The sequence below is a fragment of the Camelus dromedarius genome, chromosome 11 (assembly GCF_036321535.1).
Source record: "Camelus dromedarius isolate mCamDro1 chromosome 11, mCamDro1.pat, whole genome shotgun sequence".
Classification (NCBI taxonomy): domain Eukaryota; kingdom Metazoa; phylum Chordata; class Mammalia; order Artiodactyla; family Camelidae; genus Camelus; species Camelus dromedarius.
In genome coordinates, this window is record NC_087446.1 from 66565865 (window position 1) to 66588394 (window position 22530).

Consider the following 22530-nt stretch of genomic DNA (forward strand, 5'->3'; position numbering starts at 1 on the left):
AACCTTTAGTAAACCAGGCTTCTCGGGATGGGCTTGGCCTTACATATGATCAGCCATCCAACTCCCAGTGTGAGAGGACTTGGGCTCACCTCCTGCCCTCCTGTCAGGGCAACTAAAACTCAGTTCAGGAGCCAACAGGCACCCCAGGGCTTCTAAGGCTCGCTTATCTCCCAGAATCCCTGCTTTCTGGTTTGTCTTGGCTTCTGAGGATTTCCCCTCACTTTCTTGACAATTAGCTGTGTAGCTTGAAAGATGAGGAAGGAAGGTTTTATTTCTTAATCAGCATTTCAAGGAACTTGTGTAATGAAGGTTTTCACGAGATTCTAGAACACTCCATTGCCGAGACAGAAAACACACTAGATATTTTCTAAATTTAGGTATCATGTGCATTTTTCTTTGTTTTTGTTTTCTTAACTGCTAACAGACATTTTTTAATTAAAAAAAAATAACGCCCCAAATAGGATAGAACATTGAAGGGGCATACAAAATTAAAGGACAAAGACAGAAAAATGATAAATACTGTATAAAATTAATATAATACATACACTATGGATCAGATCAGGAATTCTCAGTAACAGCTAATTGAAACATGATCATGAGGTAAAACGTCTCTCCTGTCAGGAGATGGCCAATAGAAAATAGAATTAATACAACAAACTAAAATTCTAAGTCTGGCGAGGTACAGAAGGCTACCAGCTAAATGTGTCTTCTTCTGGAAAAGAGGGAGGCTCACCAGCTCTTTACTGTGGAGCCTGAACCCAAGTGAGGGTGGTAAAGTGAGCTCTGTAAGTACCCAATTAACAAAGTGAGTGATGAATAAAGAGACGTGAGCTTTGATGACAGAGATGATACTACAATTCACTTGTCCTGTAAAGTATGCCTTCACGTTCAGTGATAAAACCTCAGCATCCTCAGGGATTGAGATTATAGGAAAATGCACAGCCCGGGCCCAGACCTCCTCTTTGAGCTCGTGACATTGCACTTAGATGTCTCAAGGGCACCTCAAACTCCACCTGCAAAGAGCTGACTTCACGGTTCTCCTCCAATAGCAGTCCTGCCCAGGGCCCCTGGTCGGGGGACAAGGTCTCCCTTCCTACCCCAGCTCAGGCCCATCACTCACAGATGTGACTGGACCCCTCGTTCAGGGCCCAGATTTCCTCAGTCATGGAGTCCCACCACCCACACCTGTCCTACCAGGTACTCAATGGCACTCACTCAGCACTGTCTCTGTGCTGGGGGCCACGCTGCACACTGCGCACACGTAATCTCACTGGATTGCCACAGCAGTCTTGGGAAGTCGGTACATCACTGCTTTAATTGATTAGATAAATTGTTTCACTTCCTTGAGTGCATCATCCAAAGTGACACGGCTACTGAGCCACAAACCTGGGACTGAAAACCACTTGAAAACTGAACACTGCTACACCTCGCAGCCACCCTACTCTGATTCGTCACATCACTTTCTGCCGAGCCTACTGAATGTTTGCAAGCATTCTACAAACACAACTGTGATCTACGAGAGCACCCCACTCCCCTACTTAAAATCTGTCAATGACGGTCCACTGCTCTTCAGAGAAAGCCTCACCAGGCCTGAGCACAGCCCAATGGCCCGGCATCCTCGTTCCCTGCGCGGCCACGCCGCCTCACCCACCATGCAGCACAGTGCCGTGTCCAGGACTGGGATGCTGACTCCGTACCACACGGGGCTCGTCTCACTCGAACAATGATCACCCTCTTCAGTGGTCACCTTCTTCAATGCTGACTCTCAGAAAAATGTTTTCTCAGGATGAATCAATATCTTTTTTTCTTACAACTTCCAGTCATTGATAATGAGCTCCCCCAAAAAGAGAGAAGACTTAATCCTCAGTCTCCTTATCTGTAAAGTGGGAATAACAAGGAAATATGTACGGTTTTCAGAGAAATAAAATTCATGTGAGTCTGAGGGACAATTCCCAACATTCAGTAAGCACTCAATATGGGCTTACTTAGTATTAATAAGAATATGTTGCATTCCAGCAACATTAAATCAATGTTTTAAGGCTTTGTCCAACAGACTAATGACAAATAGTTGGACGAACCCCTTTGAGCAGATCAGCACATGTGTATTGGGAGAGGTAAGCACTGCCTCCAGTTACAGCTCAAACTCTTACATGTTGTTTGAGCATTTAGTTGTTGTTATTGAATAAAGACAGGTGTTCTTTAGTCAAAGCTCCTGAAACATAAATCTTCAAAGATAGATACAAATTAGGTTTCAAGTACAACATTCTCACTAGAAATTACTTGAAAATGATAGTCTTAGCTCCTCTGTACATCAAAAGGGCATGTTCTTAATGTATCTGACTATATACACTGAAAGGATTGTTTAAAAGAAATTAAGATGAAGCCATCCTACATAAGCTCTCAGTATCATCTGCACAGAGCCCCACCCAAGGGTCTCATTTCTCACTTCCACATAGGTGTTCAGGTAGCTTAACCTGGGTCTTGGTTTCTTATAACACAGGGGAGGGAAGAGTTGTGGATAGATTTATGTAGCAAATATAAACCTAGTGTATTTGATGTGTAGGAATCCTAGAAATAAACAAATTGATATATAGTCCCACCCTTAAGAAGCTCAGCCTTTCCATTTACAACAGCATTAAAAATAAAATGGGAGATACATTTAACAAAAATTTACAAGATTTGTACATTAAACAATTTGAAGTATCACTGAAAAAGTTTTAGAAGATCAACATATACGGAAGACATCCCATGTTCATGGAATAGTAGACAATATTGTTAAAAATGTTAAGACTCCCCAAAGTGATCTACAAATTCAGTGGAATCGCTATCAAAATTCCAGCTGACTTCTTTTCAAAAATTGAAAAACTGATCCCAAATTTCATATGGAAGTGCAAGGGACCCATGTCAGCCAAAACAATCTTGAAAAAGAAGAGCAAAGTTGGAGGGCTCACTTTAATGGTTACTACAAATCTATAGTACTCAAGTCATTATGGTACTGTCATAAGTTTGGATACATAAATCTATGAGACACAGTAAAAATTCCAGGGGGGAATCTTACATTTACAGTCAGTTTTCAACAAGGGTGCCAACAACACTGCATTGAAAGAATAGTCTATTCAACAAATGGTGCAGGGAAAGCTGGGTATCTGCAGGCAAAAGAATGAATTTAGAATCTGAAACCCCCTATTGTATATAACAAATAAAAATTAATTGAAAATGGATCACAGACAGAAACATAAAATCTAAACCTATAAACTTTCTAAAAGAAGACATAGTATAAATCTTTGTGGTCCTAGCATAGGTTATGGTTTCCTAGATACAATACCAAGAGCAGAAGTGATAAAAAAAAAAAAAACCAGATAAACTGGACTTCATCAAAATTAAAACCAATTGTTACAAAAGAAATCATCAAGAACGTGAAATGAAAGGGGAAGGAGGTAGCTCAAGTGATAGAGTGCATGCCTGGCAATAAATAAATAAATTAAGAAAATAAATGAATAAATCTAATTACCTCCCCTATAAAGAAATTTTCTTAATGTTTAAAAAAATAAAGTGGAAAGACAATCTGCAGAATAGTAGAAAAAACTTGCAAAGCATATATCTAATAAGAGACTAATATCCAGGATATAAATCAAATGCTTACAACTGACCAATACAAAGAAAATCGACCCAATTTTTAAATTTACCAAGGAATTAAATAGATACACAAATGGCCAATAAGCATATGAAAAGATTCTCAGCATCACTTGTCAAATCAAAATTAAAATGAGATCTCATTTTACACCCACTAGGATGGTTATAATGAAAACACGGACAATAACAAGTGTCGGTCAGGAGGCAAAAGAATGGGAACCCTCAATATGCAGCCATTGGAAAGGGGCAATGGTGCAGCTTCTTTGGAAAAGCCTGGTGTTTCCTCAAAAGTTTAGTGTTATCATATGGCTCAGCAATTCTACTCCTACATATAGGGTCATCCCTCAGTATCCTCGGGGGATAGGTTTCAGGAACCCACCACCCTGGATTCCATAATCCAAGGATGTTCGAGTCCCTTTACAATCAGCCATCTGGATCCATGAAGTGGAAACTACAGATATGGCGGGCCAACTGTACAGCCAACAGAATGAAAACATATTCTCACAAAAATTTGCACATCAATATTCATAGGAGTATCATTCAGAGTAGCCAAAAGTTACAAAAAATATCCATCCATCAATGAATCGGTAAAAAAATTATCAAGAATAGTCCCAAAAACTTTTGGTCATTGAATCTTTGACAAAGGAGGTGAGAACATACAATGGAGTAAAGACAGCCTCTTCAGAAAATGGTGTAGGGAAAACTGGACAGCTACATGTAAATCAATGAAGTTAGACTACTCCCTCACAGCACACACAAAAATAAATTCAAAATGGCTTAAAGACTTAAACATGTAGACAAGACACTACAAACCTCTTAGAAGAAAACGTAGGCAAAACATCTGACATGCATCTCAGCAATGTTCTCCTAGAGCAGTCTACTCAAGCAATAGAAATACAAGCAAAAATATACAAGTGGGGTTTAATTAAACTTACAAGCTTTTGCACAGCAAAGGAAACAGTAAGCAAAACAAAAAGACAACCTATGGAATAGGAGAAAATATTTACAATAAATGAGACTGTCAAGGGGTTAATTCCCAGAATATATAAACAGCTTTTACACTTCATAAGAAAGAAAAACAAACAACTCAATCCAAAAATGGGCAGAAGTGCTAAAGAAACTTTTCTCCAATGGAGACATACAAATGGCAAATAGGCACATGAAAAAATGCTCAATATCATTATCAGAGAAATGCAAATCAAAACTACAATCAAGTATCACCTCACAGCAGTCAGAATAGCCATCATTCAGAAGTTCACAAACCATAAATGCTGGAGAGGCTGTGGAGAAAATGGAACACTCCTACACTGTGCTGGGAATGCAGTTTGGTGGAGCCATTGTGGAAAACAGTATGGAGATTCACCAAAAGACAAAAAATTGACTTCCCCTATGACCCAGCAATCCCACTCCTGGGCATATATCCAGAAGTAACCCTAATTCAAAAAGACACCTTCCCCCAAATGTTCACAGCAGCACTATTTACAATAGCCAATATATGGAAACAACCTAAATGTCCACTGACAGATGACTGGATAAGGAGGTTGCAGTATATTTATACCATAAACTACTACTCAGGCATAAAAAATAATAAAATAATGCCATTTGCAGTAACATGAATGGACCTGGAGAATGTCATTCTAAGAGAAGTAAGCCAGAAAGAGAAAGAAATATACCATATGAGATCGCTCACATGTGGGATCTAAAAAAAAATAAAACAACCAACAAACAAAAAGATAAACTTATCTACAGAACAGAACCACAGAGACATAGAAACCAAACTATGGTTACCAGAGGGGAGATGGTGTGGGAAGGGATAACTTGCGAGTTGAGGGTTTGCAGATACTGATTATGTATAGAATAAACAGCAAGTTTATACTGTATAATACAGGGAAATATGTTTAATAGCTTATAGTAACTTATGTTGAAAAAGAATATGAAAATGAATACATGTATATTCCTATATAACTGAAGTGTTGTGCTGTAAACAAGAAACTGATGCAACATTATAAACTGACTAGACTTCAATGAAACCATTTTTAAATAGACCAAAAACAAAAAAAAAAAAAAGAAAAAAGATATTATTAAACCAAAAGAATAAATTACTGTTTCAGGCTACAACATGGATGAACCTTAAAAATGTATGCTGAAATAAGCCAGACACAAAAGGACAAATACTGCCCTTTTATGTGAAGTGTATCTAAGTATTCATTGTACTACTCCTGTAAATTTTCCGGAAGTTTGAAGTCTATCAAATTAAAAATAAAATGTATTATTCATTAAAAACATAAAACGATTCCTCACAGGAGGGCTTTAAATAATAAATGAAGAAATGCATGTAAATCTCCTGGAACAAAACTTTGCACGTCCACAGTCACTGCTGTCACTGCCACTCAGAGGTTTGTACCAGCGCTGATGAGAGCTGCCTCCACTCGCTGCCCTGCAGACAGATGTGAGGGCCTGAGGTCTGACAGACAAGGTGACCTGGAACCTGAGTCAGACACAGCCACGCCACAGGCTCTGTGTTACCCAACTTTCTTATACAAACTGCTACATGTAACGTAAACACGGTAGAGGGATGTATCTTACAACATAGGTAATACAGTCAATGTTTTACAATAAGTATAAATGGAGCAACTGTTGTACACCTGAAACATATCATATTGTAAATCAGCTATACATTTAGAAAAAATTAAAAAATAATGTAAAAATGTTATAACTTTAATATCAGTCCAGTTTTTAAGTAACTACTAAACAGCTTAGAATGTATAAAAGCATTTAAGTGTGATGTTTATTTACATAGTTATTTACTTTCAGCCTCCTGCTAAAAGATAATTTAAACAATTTTTTAAACACAGCTTAACAACCATAACAACAAAAAGACAAAACTGAGAGTGAAGAGAAATTGGAGATTCAATACTTAAATGAAACCAGGGGGAGGTAAAGTCATAAAAATGGATTCCCTGGAGTCAGGGCAAGTGTTAAAGGCCGACTAGAAATTCAGCTGTAAGATTTTTGGCAGCTAAAGCAAAAAGAAAAAGATGAAGGGGCGGGTGGTAGAGCTCAGTGTTAGAGCGTGTGTATAGCATACGCGGGGTCTGGGTTCAAGCCCCAGGGCCTCCACTAACAGATAAATACACCTAATTACCTACCCCCCCAAAAGAAAAGAGCCCCAAAGAAAAGAAAAAGAGAAATTTGTTTCCTAATAAAACCTGATATTAAATTTAGATTAAATACTTAAAAAAAAAAAAAGAACAATAGAAACAAATGAGTGACACAAGCGATAATGCCCATGAGATAATTCTGCTGTGGCAGCTGGCAGGTCCTCATGTCCCACGTGGGAAAATCTGAAACATCCTTCACACCACCCAGAGTCATCCTCAGCCCACCCCACCCCTCCCCCTGTTAAATGCAGGAGCACAGCCAGGGCCGGGCCTTTGTTCTCTCTGTGTCATCACAGTGAGACAGGATGGAAGGGGGCAGAGCACAGCCATTCAAGGAAGGCCAAAGCAATTAACATCAAAATGGTGAAGGATTCAACCCCCAATAGGCCTTGAGGCTCAGGATGAAGAGATTTAAGTTCTAGCAGATCTTGAGCTTCATTATACACCCATTGTAATAGTATCATGGTGAATAACACGCCCCCAGGCACCATGGCAGTCCCAAGGCTAGCCAAAAAAGTCAAATGTTGGGAAATGGCCAACTCCCTGTGAATTCCAGCCCCTTGCCCTTAGGCTGGTCCTTCTACTTATTAGCATATGAAACCACCAAGCCCATGAATACAAGCAACACAGCACCACCTAGGGGTCACACCTCTCTCTCCCGCTTCAGAGAAGGCCCACACTCTGTGGAGTGTGTACCTACTTTAATCTGAGCATCAAACCCCCACACATCGTGGAATTTCTCTTGCCTTTCAATGAATCTCTCTGAATAAGTCTACATTTACTCAACAGTGGCTTGCGCTTGAATACTTTCCTGCATGAAGCCAAGTACCCACATCTGGCAGGGCACATCCAAGGGGCTAAACCAAAGCCTGGCACACAGCCCTTCTCATGCCTCACTTATTTTTTCTTGTATCAACAGGACTGGGATATGAAGGGAGCTCTAAGGCCCCGGCTAAGGGACAGAAGCAGCCCCAAGGTCTCGAATTGGCGGGCAGCCTCTCCCCCAGCAGGGGCCCTGGGGTCTGCCCGGTTCTCTGTGTTTCTTTGTTGTGCTGAATCCCCAGCCACAGAGCGTTCTCCCTAGGCCTGTCCCCACAAAACCCTTCTCTCCAAAATACAAGCACAACATGTCACAGTCCTCTTGTTCAACCAGGAAATGTTCAGCCCACTATTTCCCTCCCCAGTAAAGTACCTAACTGTCCTCCCTCCCATCCCACCACTTCTTTCTTTGTGACAACTCTGCACTCCCCACCCACCATCCTGAACGCAGGTGCCTTGCTGGCTGCGACCGAGATGTTTCAGTCTTACACAGCCTACGTCCTTTCACTTTCCCCTTTCTACCTTAAAAAGCCTTTCCTGAGTCTCCCACCCGTCTGATTCTGAACTTCACAAAGTGCTGATTTTACGGTCACTATGTGCATACATCCCAGGTTTTGACTAGGTTTCCTTCACAAGATCCTCATTAAGGAGCTGCATCAAGAAGTTTAAAGAGGCTATTCTTACATCTGAGCGGAGGAGCCAGCATAAAATTTAAATGGCTTTGAATAGACTGTTAACCAGGGACAGAGAGGTCGCAGGTCCTAGTCAAGAGTGTCATGAGGCAAAATGTTCTTCAAAGGCTCAGAGTGGCTTCTGAACACGGAATCGGCAGGGAGGAGGTGACAGGCAGTGAGTGGAGTGTGTGACAGAGCTTACGCTCCCCCAGCTTGGGAAGAATTGAATTTTTTTCTAGTTTTCCAAACAATTTCTTACTACCTTTTTCTCCTATTGTCACTTACCATTTCCTACGAATTAAGAAAATCAATATCAGTCATTTGGGCCACTTGGGAGAAGCTACACGATGCCATTCACAGGGCTGGGGCATGACAGCCACGCCAGTCTAGGTTGAAAGACCAGTGGGGGTATTTCCATGGTGATCACGGGCATGCAGCAAACTCCCCAGCTTCAATTACCTCATCTCAAAGGTGGGGCCAATAAAACTACCAAGCAAAGTGCGTGATGATTATGGCCAACATCTGTTTACTAGGTAAGTGCCCATGACAGCTGCCGCTTAATGGGGAATGAGTATGACCAACGAGGCCCAGTCTACCTGGTCACACGCGCCCTGCCTTCCTGCCTTTGTGCAGCAGCAGAGCTTGTTTAGCTGAGATGAACGCCACCAGAGCAGCCGTGACGGGAAAGGTCCAAGCGCTGCACGGCGAGGCCTGTTCCTTTCCTTCTCAGAGCTGATCACAGTTTGCAGTCATCTGTTTTTATGTTTATCCTTTTTGTAACTGCCTCCACCCTGGAGTTTTGCTCAAGCAGCACAGGGCCAGGTATTTCTTGCTCCCTGCTAGATATTCTGGGCTGGGAGACAGCCGAGCACACATCTGTCTCAGGTGCTGAAAGGAGAGGGCAGAAGGCCCAGGGACCCATGCTGAACTGAGGCCCCTGCACCCAAAATTATGGTCTGACTTTGGGCAAATTACACAGTCTTCTTTACCCTGAGATTCCTCATCTGTCCATGAAAATAACTGCCCATGGCACACAGATTTACCAAGATAAAAGGAAATCACCAAATTCACAACGTATTCAAGGGGCTACCAGTGCATCCTCAACAGACAAATGCTGCCTTTACGGCTCTGACACACGCGAAGCGGGACGTCCACACACAGTGAACACTGCTAAGTACCAGTGTGTTAACTGCTTCATGTGTGCTATAATAGTCTTTACAACTTACAACAATCCCAGGAACAAACGAATATTATCATGCCCATTTCACAGATTCACCAACAGGTTAGGAGTGGTTACATTGTAGTCCAAGGCCCCATGGTGAGGAAATGGCGATTTAAACCTGAATCTGGGCCCAGGCCTGGGCTTCATCTCTCTCCCATCCACCTGACCACTTGCCTATGAAATCCACCTGTCCAATACACAAGTTTGCAGCCAGCCAGCTCTTGAATGCAATGTTTGCCACCGTTTCTCAATGTTCATTAATTACCATAAAGTGTTCTCAGAAGCCACTACAGAAAAGAAAGGTGGGCTTACGTCCCTGCCCACAAAGAAAAGGAATTCTGCCTTCTCCTGTAATGTGCAGAACACCTTCCCTACACCACCAAATTCTTTTGTAAGCATCCTCCATGTTTATGTTTGCACACGGCTTATTAAATTAGAAGGTACCTGAAGTAATTCCATCTCGGTTGCTTTCCAAGATTGCAGATTATCCATAATCATTCTGTGACCGAAAATACTACAATGTGAATGAAAATACTGCAACCATGTCAGTAAACAAAGAATGCTGAAACCAAATCATCAGTGGCTGCCAACACACCCCAGCGAGGACAGGCCTGCAGCCCAGCCTCTACAGCCACTCACAACGGTGCCCTCTGAGCAGACTCAGAATAAGGACAGGATACTTGCCCTAGATAGCTAGGTGCTTGTCTAAAGAATGAATTCAGTGAGTCAAAATGTTTGCTTCCTCCCATACATGGAAAAGCACTAAATTCTTGAACTTGAGATACCTGGCTTTCTTTAGATAACAAGCAAACTTTTATTCTTCCAACAACCTTGTCTTTGTTGTAAAGCTCCTATATATCCTAGCTCCTCCTCAACCACTTTGGAACAGTCCCTCCGAGCGATCTGAGAGGCTGTCATCCTGGCTCGAGTCCTCCCGCCAAATAAAACATAACTCTTAACTTTTAGGCTGCACATGTATTTCAGTCAAAAGTTTTGGACACCAGGAAGGGACCCAGAGCAGACTTCTCTCCAGCTGAACTCTCCGAATTACCGGAGCCTTGGTACCAGCATTGGCACTTTGTGCCCATCTGCCTCCTTGGGGAATCCAGATGAATTTGGGCGAGTCTCTCCTGGTTCTCGGATCTCCCATATTGGTTGATGATCCTGAGTTTTATTTTGCGGTGTATCCAGGTACCTGGCCCTCCAGTTGAAAGAGACTGGGCGGAATTACCCACCAAGTGGAGACATACTGGGTGGGGCCTGGTTGAAAGATAACAGGAAACACCCACCTTGAGGAGACGTCCGATGTGGGGCTGGTGGAAACATACCAGGAAAATACTCACCCAGTGAAAACGTCCTGAGTGGGTCCAAGTTGAAAGACACTGGGTTCAGGACTGAGTGGTTATGTAAGAGGCTGGTCTAATGTTGTCCTCGATTTGGTTACCTCCACTGAATTTTTTGGAATAAAAGTAAAACTCCTATGAGTAACCTTTCAACTCCAAAAATGGGACCCTCCTCCTGGCTGTTAACAGCTTTCTTGGGTGATGGAGAAACTTACAGGAATGGTAGATGCAAAGACTTCATGCCATAGTGTTGTCCCTGCGGGAAATATTACCAGCAATTTTATTCTGAAAACCCGACCTTACAATGGGGAATAGAACTTTCAAAAAAAAAATTAAAAAAAAAAAAAAAACACAGAACAGAAAAGAAAAAGAATTGACAGATTGCCAGCCTCCAACTAATACACTAGCCTGGTTTATATACGTACAAAACTTACAACATTAATTAGGAATTAGAAAAAAAAAAAAACTCACCCTGAAAGTAACTAACCAGGCCTGATAAAATATTTTTTGGAATTCTGAACTTATAGGAACAAAATCCCATTTAGGGGGAACTTGGATTTCTCTTCCTGTGTCCTTGAAATGTAAACGTTTTATCTTTCTCTGTGTGTTTTATGTGTGTGTATGTATGTATATATGTGTTTCTTTTATTTTAAACGAAACCTTGGACTCTGTCATACAAAAGGTACAAGTATTGTGTACATATTGTGGCCAAGCAAATAAATTGGGATTCTCAAAAATCCTTTGATTGTAACAATTTTCAGATATTTTGCCATCTTAACCGTTGTTGCATCAGCCTGGACCACAAAGGCTTTTAGCTTTTGGAAAGTAAATTTTGAATTTTATTTAAGCAACACCCCCACTCTCATGTGGAAAAGCCTCTTCATCTTATTGGTTTAAAATCACTATATATATATATATTATATATATATTATATAATAATAATATATATATTATTATATATATATATATATAAATTGATGGCCATGTGATGGCTCCTTTAATTTGGGAAAACTTTTAAATTGGTGAAAGTTGAAAGAGCTCTCATTATAAACAGCCGTTTTATTGGTACCTATTAAAATCAAGTTTAAAGGTAGGAAAATATATCTAATGGTTAACCTAAGAAATTAGTTAAAAAAAAAAAACTGGTTTGGAAAGCTACATTTGTGTTTTTCCATTCCGATCAATGGTTTTAGAGATGCTAATAAATACTTAGAATAATTAATGTTAATTAGGCTGAATAACTGGAAAAAGGATTGTAAAAATGTCGGAAAAAAAAAAGATAAGGGGCTTATCCCAAATGGATAAATATTTTTATATGGTTATTTTGAATGAGATAAATAAAATGGACATTTTTGGATTTAGATACAAGGTTTTGATACTACACTATGTAAAGTAAAAAAAAGGGGCCAAAGAGATCACCTACTGCCCCCTAACATTAAAGTTCAAACAAGTCCGCTTTAGCACAGTTTAAAATATATGTATTTATAGAGCTAAAAAAAATACATAATTATAGACTGAAATACTTGATCAATGATTGGGACAACAGACCTATTAATCAAATTGAAAATTGAGAAGGGCCTAAGCTCTTTGGCTGATACTTGGGAATCCCAGAGACTTTTCTATATAATTAGATACAATGCACAAAAAAAAAAAAAAAAAAAAAAGCTTCTGACACTCCTTCTAGAAATAGGAATTACTGATTAAACCTAATATATATAAAAATTAAGGGTACAATATTTAATAAAATTGAGATAAAATTTGTAAAATTGGTATATTAAATGGACTTTATATAAAACTTTTGCTTAATTATATTGTGGGATAGATATATTTCAATGGAAAAACGCTTCCCCTTCTTGGTATTATAAGGCTGGGCACATATCTGTCCCTTAGAAAATATTAATTGAACAAAGTAAAGGAAACCAATAGAGTTTCGTGAGCCTTCCAATATAACGTAAAATTAAAAACTAATATTCAGTGGCTAATAGACAATAAAGTAAGAGGTTTACCCTGGGTTTAACTTATAACTCAAGGAAAAGAGACCTCACTAAATACCTTATGCAAGCTTTGGAAGACATGCTAAAGTAAATCTTAAAGTTTTAAAACATGGAATTCTTTGTTTACAGCTCTTCTCACTGATACAAAAAAGCCAAATAAGGAGATACAATTGGACCTGCGTGACAGAGCAGTTCTCTGGGGAACTGGAAGCGTCTGTCTTTGTCTTGCAGATCAGAAATATAAATACAGCAAACAGTGACCTAGGACTGAGCCTAATTAGCTCAATGAGATAATACTTAAGGCCAAGAAATTTTTGGCATTTTAGAACTCAGAATTCTGACGCGTCCTTCAGCATTTGTCAAGAAATCTTAAATGTCGGTTTCATAAATAGTAAGCCTTAGTGATTTGAGCAAGCAAATTCAGCTTACTCCAACTATTATTATACCTATCTTATAAGTAAGTTTTAAAGTGAACCTATGAGATCTCTAGATTTTGTCTGTTTATAAGCCTGCGTACACATTATAGATGTGAGATATTTCTACAGCTGAAAAAAAAAATCAAAGTCAAAGATCTCTGCTTAATTGACGTAAAAAAATATAAGAGCTTACAAATTAAGTATTTTTAAAATAAAAACTGACCAAGTTGACTTTCAGCGTCACGTGAACTGGAAAATATTCAATATTAAGATAATATTTGATATTGTTTAGTTTAAGTATGTTCTAATTAATATAGACATCTTTAAAGTCATCAATATTAAGTACAATACCTTTACTGTACCTAGTTTTAATGAAAGTCAAATAAGATCCTGTTATATCTGTTGCAGAATTGTCAAGAAAACAAAATAGTAATGTGGTGTAGTAAAATTTTAAGTAAATTAAATGCAAATGAGATGAGAGCTTTGGGTAAATTTTTAAAATATATTTTTAAAATGTATGGTTAAGATAATCTCTAAATGTTTGGTATCTTTAAATTCTAGAGTTGTGCTAAATTAAGTTAAATGATAGGATTTTATTAAATAGCTATGACACTTTCAGATAAAATAAGATTGAAATATGAATTATTTAACATTTAACTTACCCTTACAAAGAAAGTAAAGGTGTTTAGAAATATTAATAAATGTTTGGTGCTACCCTGAAATAATCTCTATTATTAAGGGTATAATCTCAGTATCCTAGGAAAGTAAGATAAATGTGTAAAGGAAGATATATGAATGTAATTATATTTTGTTAATAAAAAATAGTGACTTTCTTCTGAAGCTGGTTACTTCTGAATGGAAGAGAAAATAAAGGACACACTAATGTGAGTATAGAAAGCTGTGGAACGCTTGTGGAAGAGGAACCCTGAGGAAAGAGTTTTGTACGTTGTCGGAATTGTCTAAGTTTAGAATCAACTTGGGCAAAGTAAATGAATCTTAGAAGTAATCTGGTACAAGAATAGATTTGGTTTTCTCTCTGTTAAGATGACAAAATTTTCTAAAAATGTTAATCCACTTTCAGTAACAAATTGTAAAACTTCTTATACCACATAACTGACCTGTTCTGCTTTTACTTTAACGTATTTTCTTGTTAATGAAAAAGAACTACTTTACAGTGATCTATATGTTTATCTGACCTAGTGTTCTGAAAACCTTTAACAAGATCCCCAAATATCAATTTCTAATTAAAGTTCTTTTAATCTCCAGTTAAGTTTGGGATGCTACAGAGGGCCCCTGAAACATCCCAAAGAGAGATTTTAAAGTAGTAAGTTTCATTTGGCATGCTAAATAACATGGTATTGTCAAATGAATAATAGATCTTCCTAGGTTATATTGTATGAGAAAATATTATTAATATAGATATTCTATAAATTATATGGATTCCCTAAAATTCTGGTATATCTGAAATGTTACCAGTCATAATTCTAGTTATAGTGACCAGCTTTCTTTATCGATTATAGTGTGACGTTGTTTAACCGTGCTTTTAAATCACTTGTCATTTATATACAGTTAATTGTTTCCTTCTGATGATTTTGCAAATTGCTTTCTCTTCAAGGAGATTTATTGATTTCAAATAAATTTCGAACTATAGCACTGAACTAAACTGGGTAAGAAATTTTAAAGGTCTAATGAAAACTCTGAGTAAAAGAATTAGTTAGATGGGACTGAGTAAACTGGTGAATATGGTTATAATTTTTGATTTTGTCTGACATACTACTGGCTTTTAACCTGTTTCCCAGACATAAAGAAACTCTTCTCCTTAAGCTAGTTATGATTCACAGAAATTTGATAAGTTATACCTATGTAAGCAGACTTGGAACAGTTATCTTTTCTCTCTATCTGATCCCTCAAGAGACTAAAATCTCTAAGGTCCCAAGTGGGTCTATCAGACAAATGAGGAAGATCATCTCCTAACAGATATAGCAATCTCAAAGTATTTTAAGGATTTTAAAGAGAAAAGAATTTACCTAAATGTGTAAGGCAGAAATCCATGACAAGCCCTTGACGAGGCATTCTGGGCCTAAGAAAACCTTATTAACATTCTACACTGAGACTCCTAATTAAAAGTTCCAACACAGCCAATTTAAAAAAAGCCTATATAATCAAATAATCAGACTTAGCTTGTAAATAAATTAATCTTGACTTGACTATATTTGAGAAAACTGAGGGTAACTTTAGAGAGAAAAAAGATTATATTTTAGTGGATATTAAATTCTAGTTTTGTTGATTGAGGTCTATATTTACTTAGACATTTCCCAGATCATTCCTTGCTGTTATGTCACATTGCTGTAAAGGTTAATTGAATTATGAAAAGAATACTCTAGGTTTGTTTCTGAGGCTCAGTAATCTATCCTTGGTAAAGATCCAATGCCCCATGACCAGCAGCCAGGGTATTATAAATACTGGAACAGGCATGACTTAAAGAACTGTCTCCAACCTGAATGGAAGGACCCTTTATCAGGTACTCTTAACAAGACCATACACACCAAAGCTGAAGGAAACGGACTTTCAGATTCATTTCCTATCAGAAACAGCCCCTGCAGTGCACTGGCCTATAGAGCACTGCTCACCTTAAAACAATGCCCAAATGGAGAAAAATCTACCAGGTCAGGATGAGAAGAAGACAACATCTGAAGAAGACTGCAGACCCAAGACACCGAACCAGGCCTGTATGCCAATTACTTTGATAATTTCTCCTACCTTTGATTATGAACTACTCCAACTGTTAAGTTTATGGTAAATTACCTATGTCTAGTACTTCTGTGTTACCTTGGTGGGTTTCCCTACTCCAAGGCTCTAACTAGATAGCCCTCAGAAACGTTACTCTAAAAAAAATAATAGTTCTGTTTAGGCCACTGTTGATCTTACAAGGTGGGAGACTTCACCTGGCCAATTAATACCTGCTCTGACCCTGACCATAAATATGAAATTTCTCATAAGATCACTCAAACTCAATCAGGAACACAAGGAAAATTTTAACCCAAAAATATAACTTCTCGACTATTAAATTCTTACTCATGACTTTATAAACGTTACTATCTGAATTACTTATATCCTGTCTATATAATAAAATTGTTGTCTGTTACATTTCCCAATGTGTAACTAGGCCTAAAAGATTGATGATGGCTAAACATCTTGAAGGAATAGATAAAATTTATAACCCTGTATAAAATAATTGTAATAGTGCGATTCTAGTTATGGTAATGAGCAACGAAGGGTAAACAATTCCTGGATCATAATAGACTAGTAAGACAGGCGATCCAGAGAACTTTTAGTATCAATAGGGTCTGATAAAAAACTAACACCTTGAATGGCAGCTCAGAAGATACTTCACCAGAAGTAGGAATGAGCCATCCTAGCACCGTGGGACAAAATTGGTCATGAAACCTCTCTCAAAATATTGGTCAAATTTAGGACCAAGGGGGAGCACTGTGAATGAAAGTACTACAATGTGAAAGAAAATACTGCAACCACGTCAGTAAACAAAGAATCCTGAAGCCAAGCCATCAGCAGCCGCTGCCACACCCCAGCGAGTACATGCCTGAAACCCAGCCTCTCAGCCACTCATATTGGTGCCCTCTGAGCAGACTCAGAATAAGAAAGGACAGGATACTTGCCGTAGATAGCTAGGTGCTTGTTAAAGTATGAATTCAGTGAGTCCAAATGTTTGCTTCCCCCCATACATAGAAAACCACTAAATTCTTGAACTTGAGATACCTGGCTTTCTTTAGATAACAAGTAATCTTTTATTGTTCCAACTACCTGGTCTTTGTTGTAAAGCTCCTGTATATCCTAGCTCTTCCCATACCTCTTGGGAGCAGTTCCTCAGAGTGATCTGAGAGGCTGTCATCCCGGCTCGAGTCCTCCCGCCAAATGAAACACAACTCTTAATTTTAGGCTGAACGTTTATTTCAATCAAGTCCCAGAATAGACACAACTCATCACTTCTGTAATGGAATACACTGGATCAGGAAACAAAAGCGTGTTCTAGTCCTGAAAAATTACTGGTTCCTCTTTCTTCCTGTCATTATACAGTCCCACCAGAACTCATTACTTTGCTGTCTGCTCATCTGGTAACCAAACTCAGAGAAGAGTCAACTCAGCAGACTGCCCTACTGGGGAGAACAGCCGGCAAAAGCACTGTGGGTTGCCTGCCCTCCCGCACGCTCTGCTGACACCTAGTGTCCTCTGTGGAGACCAGGGCAACAGAGATGTTCCCAACAGCTGCAAAGTCCCACACGTTAAGAAAATCATTTTATTTTATATGATATGTTACGTATATACCCATCTCTGAAAACAGCTTTGCCAGAAGCCCAAATATTCAACATTAATCTGCAAAGGCATATCTGGTCCCTAAGTGAAAACAAGTCTTAAGACGACGCTAAGGACTCCAAAGTTCTCTCCACGACCATCAACCAAGCTCCCTGCAGGTCTGCAGCTGCAGGCGGCAACATGTCTGCTTTTAAAGCAAACCCATCCTGCCCTCGGGTGCTACAATGTCCCTCTACGCCCTCCCATCTCAGGGTAAGAGCAGCCGCTACAGAACCTCACAGGGCAGCACTGACAGGACTGGACACAGAGGATCAGAGCTAAACTAAGCCTTCTGATGACATGAGCTTGTCACTGTGTCACTTTACAGTTGAAGATATATATAGAGAGAACTGGGGTGATCTTGCTCAAAGTCACACAGCTAATAAGTGGGAAAGTCTATAACTCTGCTCCTCCCTCCGGCATGACGCCCCAGCTGGGATGCCCACAGGGTTCTCTCATGCCTGCCTGACCAGTCCTTTCCTGTCACTCATAAAACACCACAGGGTCTGAACCTAGCCTGCCTTTTCAGCATCTTTTACCTCCAGTCTCTCAGGAACAAGGCTGCTCGGGCCACTGTATGACTTCTGGCTTCCCAAACACTCCGTGCTCATGCTGGTCTTGCCTGTGCATCCTTCCCCCTGCTCAGAGGCTCTTCCTCACCTGCAGGAGGACGTTTCCACTCTCTGCAGGGACACCCCATCAGGGAAGCCCTCTTTTCGCCCTCAGCATTGCAGGTGTCCCAGGCCACATCCCGGGCTGCCCCATTAGGACTGCATGTACCCAGGGGACTAATCAGACTAGCAGCCTCAGAGCCAGGGATTATACCCGTGTCTCCCTGCAAACCTACTGCCCGCCTAACAGTCCCCAGCCAGCAGGTCACCTGGAAGTCACAGCAAGTGCCCCACCCAATCCAGAAGTCTCTTCATTTGCCAGCACCGCTGAAGAGTGGTTTCCAACCTTTGGTCAGTTTTGCACAAAAAGGACATTCCACTGTGAACCGGGAGGGGTTTTGCTTATGCTACTCACCCTTACTGGAAACGTCAAGGGAAACCAAAAGGCCTTTTCTTGACACTTTTTTGATGACACCCTCCCACCCACAATACTCAAATGTTCAAGAGAATTGGGTCCACGTGATTTTGTATTCCTTACGCTAAGTGGCTCAAAACACTGCAAGGTTCTTTCTCTTTTGAGGGTATTTGTACTAAGTTTATAGGCTTTAATCTGCTTTTGTCTCACTCTTCAGTATCCCTAGCAGTTGCCACTTCTTAATCCCTTCAGCAGCCTCCCTCCCAACATCAAGTCTAGGAAATCAGCTGTGATAAGGGGCCCAGGGGCAGTCACAGAAGATGCAACTAAGGCACAGAGAGGTGACATAATTTGCCCAAGGTGATCAGCTTCCACCCCTAACAGTGTGTGTCACGTCCCTCTGTTTAACTCTTATGCTAAGCAAGTTAACTTTTTGTAGATTATAGTTATAAACAGATGAGGTATCAAAATATACACAAGGACACACATCAAATTTAAGATGTTGATTAACTCCACTATTTTGTTTCTATTTATTTTATTTCTCTTAAAAAAATTAAGAACCTCTGCAGTCAATAATGCAAAATGTTACTGGGTTTTAAATCCAGAATATGGAGGTGTTAAGTGTGTCATTGCTCATCCTTATTTGTATGTTCACAAGACAAAATTATTTGAAAGACTCTCTCCTCTCCCCCTACTCACTACTGGCTCTCACCAGAGCTCCATGTCCACACATCTAACAGCCTTTCATTTACCCACAGCTGAACTCTTCAGATTTTCCCCAGAACTCCCTCTGCAGGTTTCCCTCATCACAGCACAGCAGGACAATCATTTACCTCATTAATCCACCCAGAAACCTGGGCCTTACTCCATTCTAACTTCACAGACAGCATTCATCCTTTCCTTTTTACCATCGAAACATGTCTTCAATCTGTTCGCTTTAACACACTGACCGTCCCACCGCTCAAGTGGAAGCCACCAACACTGCACTCCTGGACTCACGAGTCTCCCAATTGGCCCTACAGCCACTCTCCCCTACTTGAGACAAATGGGATTGTGTCACTCCCGCGCTTTTAGGACTCTTTTCAAACCCACTTTTCTTAGAAGAAATTCCCAGTTCTTCACCTGGTGAAGGTCTTTGCCATCAAACTGTCAGCTCAGGGAGGGCAGGACACGCCCTCTCCCCTTGGCCCCACCCTCTGGCAGAGCATCAGCATGGGAGGACCTGCTGAGCTACACCAGCCTGTATTCTAAACCTGGTCTTGATTTCTTAGCAAACTGCTTCACTTATCCATACAAATCCAAGGTAGATTAGAAAGATTTTAGATGTTGAGCTAGACTATTGATTTGGGGATTTTGCACTAGCAACCTGCAAGTACATGTTCTAATGATTCTGTCTTCTAAAAACCACACCCAGATTTAAGTAGTACTTGTGGAATGTCTTCGGAGTAAAAGGGAATGTAGTTTTACAGAATTTATATTTTTTAACATGAACAACCCGCACAGGGTCACAAATGGAACTGCCTCATAAGTGACAGAAGACAGGTGAGAGGCATATAGCAACAGGTCACAAAGATGGTAAGAGAAACGTTGATTCTCCAACCCCCGAAAAAATTCCTCAATGAACTGAAAACTCTGAATTTTGAAAGTAAAATACTATCATATAAAGAAATAAAATAAATAATCCTCTTCATCAGGGTTTCAAGATCTGCCTCCAGAATTTTTAGCAGGCTATACTGAATCCTAGCAAAGGAAAATCATATACACTAGTGGTGAGTAAGTTCCAGGGAAACGGCAGCAATTCCTCCACTTGTAAAAGGACATAACTCACTTGTCAAGGTGAATGTAAACTGCATTCTGGAGAAATTCTGTAGCCCCCAGGCTCTGCTTCTGGGTGGCAAGTACACGGACAGCTTCGAAGCATGCTTCTAACTGAGTCACCGGCATTCTTACACTGCAGGGGGAAACGGAGGCCCTCAGTCATGAGCTGAGATGTTCCTGTCTTGTATCACTGCCCGTGCCTCGGGGACTCAGTGCCCTGAAGCAACCCGGCCCCAGGCCAGGACACGTAGCGTGGCCCAATCAAGCATGAGGTGCACTGTGCTTGAGAAAGCCCATCCCCGATGGGGGCAAGAGGTGCTGGTGGGGTTGTGTGAACATATAAATGCTCACAGAAATACACCTACATACAATGAAGTGATACAATTAAGAGTAGCAGGCTATTTAACAAAATTTCAATTGTCAGTGGAAATTTTACCATTCCTTTCCACTTGTCCCCTGCACTCTGAGACAGGCTTAGGCTCTCTCACACCTGCAGCTCTGATGCAATCGTTGTGAATTCATTTTGCTTTGCTGCAAGTGTCTTCGCTCCCCTTGTCGCTGTGAATGTCGTCTCTTAACAGAGTCAGATGTCTTCCTGGATCTCTCCCTGAATTCCTTGCTCCTGCTTCTCAGATCCTAAGATAAATGGCAAGTGAAGACACATGAGTATAAAAGGCACTGTGGACTTGACTAAAGCCTTCAGTGTCCCCTAGGTGAGTGCTGCCCACCCCTTACCTTCGATTCTCAAGGTTCTGCCCAGGGTGACATCCAGACAGGATAGCGTCCTGGGCCAATTAAATGCTGTGTGGCTTGGGCGCACGGACAGGTGCAGGAGCTGGTTCCGGAGCCGGGCACCTCCTCACCTCTGCTCGTCCCTCTCCCGAAGCCCCGCTTCCAAGCCCCCAGGCTCCCTAATCTTCTGTCCTTCTCTTCTACTTTACTCCAAGCACTTTTCCTCTTCCTTTATTCCCTACTTATCCCCAGCTGGAGTGATTTTTCAATCACAGTATCTGAAAAAATTTTCTGCAGCTGAAAAAGAGGTCTCCAGAAGTCAATGCCCATATGCTGGTTCTTGAAGAGAGCCCCAGGTTAGGGAGACATTCACCAACACTCTCAGGGCATCAGACATGTTGCAGGGTCGACCACCCCCAACAAGAGTTTGCTGTGACCCCAAGGCACGCACAGCATCGCTGCTCACAAAAATGTAGTTGGCTCATTTATCCATTATTGAGAAAAAAATTAAAAATTGTTCATGTTCCTTACTAAAATTATTTATGAGGTGGAAAAAGGAATTGTAATAGAAAAGAAAAAATTTGACTTAATGTTAGATGTTTTCCTTTGGCTTTAAACCTGTGCCCTGTTTTCTAGGCTTAGACATGCTAGCTCTGCACCTTTTGTAAAAGAAAGTTGCCTTTAGCCTGAAATATCCAGGAGGGCCTATTCTGCGGGCTCTGATCTTTAAGGATGTTAGCTCTTCTACACTTATGTAGAGATGGCAATTTGCAAAATAGAGAATAACCTGTTTTTTTTTTTTTTTGGAGGTTTTAAAGGGTCACCGTGATTTGACCCACATGGACAGCTGCAAGAACAAAGGATTCCAAGGAAATCAATTCGTACAGCAAGAAGTTTGCAACAACCAACCACATCCCCACCCCTCTTTATTAAAAAAGGTGACTGAATTCTGACTTGGGGAAGAGGGTTCTCCAGGATATCAGTATGCCATCTTCTGGGTCTGCCAGCTTTTCAAATAAAGTCACTATTCCTTGCTCTAACACCTCATCTCCCGATTTACTGGCCTGTCATTCAGGAGGTAGAACTAGCTTTGACGTGGTAACTAAATGACTTCATTGGAGGTAGTATGTCTCCACTGTTTCCCCATTTCCAATATGTCACAACCTATAAATTTTATATGCTGTTTAGCAACACAACCAAAAAACCTAACATAGGGAATAGATTCCATGGAAATAAAATTATTTCTACTCCTTCAAAACTTTTTTCTTTTCTATTTTATTTTGTTTTGCTTATTGAAAAGAAAATAAAAGTCAAATCTATT

At 40.2% G+C, this 22530-nt stretch overlaps 1 long non-coding RNA gene across 2 annotated transcripts; it reads right to left on the minus strand.

Annotated features, from left to right (window-relative positions):
* Positions 1-1258: 1258 nt before the first annotated feature.
* LOC135322414 (uncharacterized) lies at positions 1259-22115 on the minus strand. Of its 2 annotated transcripts, XR_010382975.1 has the most exons (5): positions 21869-22115; positions 20914-21113; positions 20488-20610; positions 10853-11108; positions 1259-1876 (listed from the first exon to the last, which is right to left on the minus strand). It is a non-coding gene; the product is annotated as an uncharacterized LOC135322414 (long non-coding RNA). The 2 variants fall into 2 exon arrangements; XR_010382976.1 differs by lacking the exon at positions 10853-11108.
* Between the last annotated feature and the right edge of the window lie 415 nt (positions 22116-22530).